Source organism: Sceloporus undulatus, chromosome 3 (genome assembly GCF_019175285.1).
Source record: "Sceloporus undulatus isolate JIND9_A2432 ecotype Alabama chromosome 3, SceUnd_v1.1, whole genome shotgun sequence".
NCBI lineage: Eukaryota > Metazoa > Chordata > Lepidosauria > Squamata > Phrynosomatidae > Sceloporus > Sceloporus undulatus.
In genome coordinates, this window is record NC_056524.1 from 183,866,533 (window position 1) to 183,874,783 (window position 8,251).

Here is an 8,251-nt window from a genome sequence, read left to right on the forward strand (position 1 = left end):
CCACTTGCTTAAGGACCAAGACCATGGAGTCGAAGTCTGTGAAAATCGAGGGGTGACTGTATTATCTTACTTGTCCTACCAACAGCCTGAGGGGAACAGATTATCATCCCTGAGTATTTGATTATCATCCCTCATAATCAAATAATCCCAGTGCTTTGACTATGCAGTTCTGGGCTCTATAATACCACTGGCAGCTATTCTAACATTTATGTAAATCTATTTTGCCTTTTACTGCTTTATTCACTATTCTATCAGTCTTTTGGAAATATGTTAGCCATTCAGATGTCTGCTTATAATTAGTCATTTCTTGAGCAGCAGCCTTAAATGTACTTCCTATAAAATAAACCCCATAAAGCAAGAGGGGATAAAACAACTTAGTACTACCTTGTTGAGTCCACATGCAGGAACTGTGTCTGTTTTGTTAAAGTAATGAGAAATGCTTTCTAAAACCATTCGCTATAGGTCAGGGCCAAAGAAGATGTAATGTTAAATGAGTAGAAGCACTTAATATATATTTCAAAAACTCTTTAAAAGGGGCCATCAAACAAGACTGGTACTGTAGTTAACATTTCTCCTACTCTTGATCCCAGTGAAATCCCCTCCAACTGTTTTATCCTGTCAGCACTAACAGGTTCCCTCCTAAAGCTAATACTGGGTTGAGTTCAGATCCTTCCACTTACACTGTAATAAAGTACAATTCAGAGACATTGCCAAATTAGTCTAGAATATCAGTACACACAGGAATCTTGTAGCACCTTTGAGATTAACCGAGTGATTGTACCATAAACTTTCATAAATAAGGTCTGCCTGTTCAGATCCATGGAGTGAACTGGCACCCAACAAGAACCTTTATAGACAGACTGTTTGAGGAGCCATAGAAATGCAAGACTAGTGGATATGGTTATGAGGTACGATGGAGCCATTCTCAGAGATTTGATAAATGGATACAAATTAGGTATTTGGAATGGCAAAACATGTCAGTCTTCCTGGGCACTGCATCTCTGACCTCAGGACAGTGGCGCTTGGACAACAACAACAAACCTACAAAGGAAAATTGGGAAAAAGAAGCAGACGAATTAGAATATATCCATATATGTACTCCCATCCATCAGCAGTGGGTTGAACAGAGACAATGTCTTTCTGGCACACTCCACATATTATATAACACAAGTTAATTCATCAGCCTTATGAGAACACTTGGTCACTTTAGCATATCTTCATTCTGGTTCCCAGCCTGCACACACCACATTCCCAAAGGTCCTCCACCATTCATATCTCATCCTCCCACTCTTTCCTTCTGCCTCTGTCCCTCAATGATCACTATTAAAACTGAATTTGTCTCATCACCAAATCAACAAGGTTTTCATTTCTTTGTTTTTTCATACAGTCTGATTATAAAGGTCCTTCCTGGACACCAGTTCACTCCATGCATCTGAGAAAGAAGACTAAGGGGCAAAACAGACCAGCAGTAAGAGCATGGCATTCAGACAGCACATGGCCCAAGGCTGCTGAGGAGCCACATGGCTGACTGCACATGCGATGGCTTCGCAACATTTCAGCGGCATGACATTTACATACGCCGCACTGCAGAAACACCAAAAAGCTGCCGCCACAGTGGCAAAGCTATTTTTTTTTCCAGCTCAAAATGGAGCCCTTTCTGCCACTTCTTTTTGAGCTGGGAACGTGCCAGGTTGGGGGTGTGGCATGTGGTTGTTGCAGCCCCAGCCCAGTGATCAAAGGGGCAGCATCATGGTGCCCCTTTACAGCCATCTGTTTTGGCCCTAAGTCTATGAAAGCTTATGCTACCGCATCTTTCATTGCATTTCAAAAGTGCTACAAGATCCCTTTGTATACTTTAATAGAGTACATGAGAACTATAACTTTCCTCTTATTCAGCACTGTCACAATTCTGATTTACCCCACCTGCAGGGAATTTCCCCCCCCCCCTGTTTTTAAAGGTACAAAATGCATTTATTTGATATCGTACCTAATATTCCTTTTGTTATATATGCAAGCCACTGATTTGTGTTCATGCATTTTAGACATCCAACAAGTTCATACATTTATGAAACATCTGTAAGTCTATAAAGATAATACAGTGGGTCCCTTGGAATCCACTGGGGCTTTGGTTCCAAGACCACCCACCATGGATACCAAAATCAGTGAATGCTCATATCCAATTAAATACAATTTGTATAGTAAAATGTGTCACTTCTATAAAATTGGTTTCCCTTTTTGAGTTTTATTTTAAAAGCAGTGGATGGTTGAATCTGTAGATGGCTGAATCCATAGATAAAGGACCTGTAAATGCAAAGGGCTGACTGTACATGCTTTCCTGGGAGTAAAGTGCACTGAATTCAATATAGCTACTTCCAAGAAGACATACGGTGGGCTCAGTCAAACTAGAAGTACTGTGAAAGGTGAGAATGATTCACTCAATCATTTTTTTTTCTTATCTGAGAAAAGGTCAAACCATACTAGATTTTATAGGCTGAACACAACCTTTTCTTTGTCATGCATAAAAACCGTGGCTTGTCCATAACATGGCATCAGGCTAAAAACTCTGCATCTGATCAAGATGACATAATAACACTCTCTCCCAATTTACAGGTTGTTTGGGACAGGCACGTGGGTGTAATAGTTTACACTTGGCCAGACTAGAACATTAGTCAAACCAATCCAGTATTTTCTATTTTAATTGGCAGTGGCTCCATACAGTCAGAAGCAAAGGTCTTCTCAGCACCTATTACTCCCCCCCCCTTTTTTTTTTTTTTTTTTTTAGGTACCAGGAACTGAACTGCAAAGAAAATGTGTGCTCTACCACTCAGCTATCATGTCTGAAATCTTTCTTTCTTTATCTTTAGTGTGCCATATAATGGACAGGCATGACTTATTAGAAAAATCTTCATCTTTGTAATGTGCCCTCATAAAATCATGCATCATTCAGTTTCCACACACCTTACATGAATAAAACTGAATAGAATTGTTCTAATCAGAATACAAATAGAGCAAAAAGGATTCCATAATGTCTCATAATGCAGAAGGACTGTAGTTCATTTCGAATTTGATTTGTTTCTGGCACCATACCTGTAATTACAGTGATTACTGCTGGGTGCAAAATGAGTCTCAAACAAAGGTGAATTCATTCATTTAGAACAGTCCAATCTAACTGATCTTTTTTCTTTTGGTTTTAAAATAGCAGGTCTTCAGGGCAATGGGTTTATTGTAAATACATGTCATGTTATGTCATGGAAATCTAGTGCAAATAATTGTTTACAAACCCCCCACAATTTCATATCTTACATCTCCATCTAGTGATCGGACACACTGCAAGCAAGCTTAACATTTGCTAATTCCAATGGTCTGATCTACATATCTGGTTTTGCTTCGGGAAGTACAGTGTTGGAAAGTTAACTAAACAAAAGGACTACACTTCCATTATTGGTAGGATTTGGTTGCTTCTTTTTTCCCTCAGTAAATTGTCTACTCCTTGGCAATTATTTCTCCCTTGTTTTGAATACGTGCATTTAAATAAGCTTAAATAAACCAGCCTGTACTTGGCTTGGTGTGCCACTGAACAGTATCTGGACCATGCATTGTTTAATTTTAAAGGGTGCTTTTTTCAGTATACTGTATGTAATTCACTTTGTAAAAAATAAGTCCAGAGTGATACATTTATAAGACATGACTTTTGAGACATTCAAATTGAAATGTAATAAAATCAGAATGAAACAGCAGCGTTGTAACATACAATATCCCAAAGGATCAAAACTGTAAAGCAGATAATATCAAACACACACACACACCACTTAACATGTCAGTTTAGCCAAAACTTCTAATATGATTTGTTTTTTTAAAAAAGACAAAATTAAAGAGATTTATATGGATAATCATACAACTGGAAGCTGTGACTAAAATTCTACAAATTATTTAAAGTGACAAAGCAGCTATATCAGTTTCTTAAGTTGGGAGTCTTAGTGTGTACATTATCTGCAGAGTGGTGGCTGAACTCACCAGTGTTTGTGAAGTTTATGCATCCATTCCAGGTTAAGTCTGAACTATAAAGGAATTGTCCAAATTACGGAATCTATCTGGGAGATGGAGTTCAGCACCACAGATGGTCCTTTAAACTTTAGACCCAAAATATCCATGTCGCTGCATCAGCTGCTTGTGCATGAACAGTAATTAAGCCAGAGCTTAGAAAGTTCTTTTTAAAAACAACAGCAGCAGCAACAACAACAATTCATTCCCATTAACTGCTACGGTTTTACCAAATAATGCATGTTGCTACTCATTGCAATATTTTATACGTAGGCCTGTTACAGACTGCCAATATGTGAATAATTAGCAAAGAGTAGGTGTGATGAACTTTTGAGTGAATTGCAGTGTGGTGTAAAAGTGACACCTGCAGCACACCTATTTGGAATAAACCTATTGAATTTTTTCCAAAGATAAATGCTCCAGTAATTAGAGATACATGCTGAATCCCTCTGTCTACAACATTTGAATAATAATAATAATAATAATAATAATAATGGTTTATTTATATACCGCCCTTCGGGACATCAGGGCGGTGTACAACAATATAGAACAATACAATCACAATAATGCAAAGTTATACAATATACAGTAATGCAATTACAACAAGTACAATATTATATAAATGTAATAACAACAAAATACAATACAGTGTAAACCCACCCCACCCTCCATACTGCAATAACCAAACAACAATGCCACAAACCATAATAATACATAGTTCAAGAAAATAAAACTCTAAAAAAACATACTATAGCTGGATGGCAATATACATCATCGAGAGGGTTAGGATGACATTTGTGCTCATGGAGAAAACACAATCCATGAGCATATATACCCCATATACAGACAATGTAAGAGAACTGCAACAGAGTAAGACTACTTCCCAAGTCAAACCTCTGTAGCAGATGCAGCTAAAGGGACCCTGCTACCCGTCCCCTGCGGCCGTGTGCAGTTGCGCAACTGCGGCCGTGAGTCCGTTGGCGGCAAGTCCTGGGTGGATGCATAGCTGCGCAGGTAGAATGCTCTCCCAGGCACCCGCTCCGGCAAACAGCGGCACACACACAGTCCCTCGGGGCCTTGGAGGGGGCAGGACAGGGAGGTTCCCCAGCAGGCTGTGTTTTATGGCATGCCGCTGCCACCGACACGCCCCTCCCCGGCTCCCCCTCAGGTGTTCCTGGTCTCCCTCGGTCCTGGCAGCGCCGCCGTGAGTCTGTTGGTGGCAAGTCCTGGGTGGATGCGCAGCTGCGCAGGTAGAATGCTCTCCCAGGCGCCCTGACCAGGGAAATAGGACATAAAGTTATCTACAGGCCCTGTATAGAAATAGCTCTCCCAAATGTACCTCCAGCTTTGCTTCTACTGATGATGTGGGACACAATACAGTAATCAGAATCTTGTTGATGACATACTTTAGAGTAACCTCCCATTATACCAGTGTATGTGCTTCTGCATTGGTTGTGTAAGGAGATAGTCAGTACCTTCTTGTGTCAAGAACCTCACCAGTGCAAGCAATCTTTTCAATACTGAAGAATGCTCTGTGACCACTTAGTGGCTGGGGTAGGGGCAAGGGTATTTGGGGACCTCTGTCAGTGCACTCCTGCATTTAAAAGTTCAATTGCCAGATGGTAAAAGAGGAAGGGAGGAGGAATACACCAGCAAAATGTTACATTCTTCCATTGTGATGTAGAAGTTCGGCCCATATTTCTAAAAAAGATATTGCAGACTCAATATTTTAATGAAAATTCATTAATCTATTAAATAAAAGCAAAATACCCTCTATTTACACATCCCCAAGATCTCTGTAGTATTCATGCCCAGTATGAGGTGTTTGGCTTCACATTCCTGGAATTATGCTGGAGGGAAAGACACACACACACACACACACTTATTCATATAGACATTGAAACAAAATGATACTTCTGATAGTCTTACCTATGGATCATTGCCTTCTAATGGTACAATGGTATGTATAATATTGATATCCTCCCTCAAGGTATCTGACAGTCAGAAAAACAGATAACCCAGTATTTTCAAATCTGAATTGCCTGTGCTTCCTATCACTCCAGATATAATGGCAGAATTCTTAAAACAGCCTGCAATTAAATATCAGCTCCTGTCCTAAGCTCCTAAGCCTAGAAACAGTGGAGAATTTATTAAGCCTGCACATGTTCTGTACAACACAGTGCCTTGGGAGTAATGTTTTTGAAACATGCCCCCGTAACCACTTGGAGTCAGCTGTTTGGTTTCTCCCAGAACAACTGCAAATGTCACTGCATTATTGCTCAGCATTTGGAAATCCCATAAGCTAGTTCCCAAGGAGTTAATTTAAGTGTTACATTAATGATAAATCTGAAAGTCTGAGTGCAGTTTAAGAGCAGAAAAGATATAGTACAGTTGAACCAGCAGGCATTGGTTTCTCCAACATGCTACAAACTGAAGTTCCTACCACTGTTATATACCGGTAGCTAACCAGACTGTTAAAATTAATACCCTCCGGTCTTAATTTCCCTACCAAACAAGTTCCCATTTACAGGCAAGCACATTATTATGTTAGGAGAACAACATGCTATGGGGCTTTCTGAGATGGAAAAAAAATACTAAAAATCGGAAGAAAGAGAAAAATCCTTTCACTCCATGTAAACTGAATAATCTCTCTTCTGTTAGTAATAAAGCCAGTTAAAGAGAAACACAGGGAAAGCGTTTGAGAACCAATTAGATGCATGTGACGGTTCATTCAGTATCAAGATCTATGTATTTGTGCACAGAAGGAAATAAAAAGCAATAAAAAATAAGGTTGAAGAGGTTGCCCTGGGAACACTTTGTGTTCAATGTTGCATTGGGGAAGTAAATTCAAAATGGACCAGTCATGTAAATGTTTGAGGACTATACATTTTGGACAATTAATATCACTCTTCTTCCATAGCAGTGTTTCTTGAACTCCTAAATAGAAGCTCCAGAGTTGATGATGGGGTGGTTGGTGTGTGCTAGACTTAGATTATACATACCTGGATTCCAGTCCAAGGTCAGAATTTATATATGACAATGTCACACAGACAGAAAAAAGAAACTACTCTAGCTATACATAGGAGAGATAATGGCCTCATCCACATCATGATAAACCATATTTAACCTAAACCATTGCTTAGATGGCATGACCAAGTAGGATTTACTTATTTATTTCATTTATATGCTGCCTTCCTTTCAGAATGGGACCTCAAGGTAGCTTGCAAATATAATAAGTTAAAATACCTTAATACAATTTTAATTATAATTAAAGATATTCCATTAAATTCAGTTAAAAACCATACAAAAGATTTTTAAAAATAAAACACAGATATCAATAAAACCCTTCCCTGTTTATCCATTAAAAGCTTGCTTAGGCAGAAATGTCTTTGCCTGCCATCAAAAAAGAAAGGGGATAAGCATGAAAAGGAAGAGAATGTGGATGTGCAAGGTTTGCTGCAGTTGATTCCCTCTTGGCTTCCATGATGAGTGTGGTGAATCTGCGCTGGGGTTTAGTTTAAGCCTTAAAGTTGCTATCCAAGTTTCTGAACTCTATCTCCACCTCCAAACAGGTTCAGCACCTTGAATAATTCTTTTATAGTTTGGAATAACATCCAGAGCACATTAATAGAATGTCTAACGTGGAAGCCACCTACCACCACTCCTTGCTTGTTCAACATTAAACTATGCAAATAAGATAGTAATGAAATTAGCTGCTTAGAGATTAGCAATAAATCACATGCAGTCCCCTCTCTCATCATCCATTGAAAATGTGATTAGCATCCTCACCAATTTTCTAATAAGAACGATTCCTGCAGAAGCTTGGTAGCTAAGTCAGCTGACAAATGTTGCATGTCTGGGAATGAATATATCTTTTTCTACAAATATGCCCCCTACCTGGATCAGGATAAAATTACTGTGATTTCTCAAACCCAAATTATTACTTACTTTTAACCTGTATGTTAGCCTGAATGCTGCCATGGAAATGGAGTGGTATAAAGATATCTGCATCTTTACATTATAGATGGACAAGTCTTAGAAACACTACTTTTTATATTACAACTCCCAGAATCCTCCAGACAGTAATAGTTAATGGCCAGGCCATTAGTTGGGGGTTTTGAGGAGCTGGAGTATAAAAATATTCCCAATTTTTGCTAAATTTTGAGTACTGATGATGGATTTCATGCTGTCCTTATAAGCTTTTTAAAGC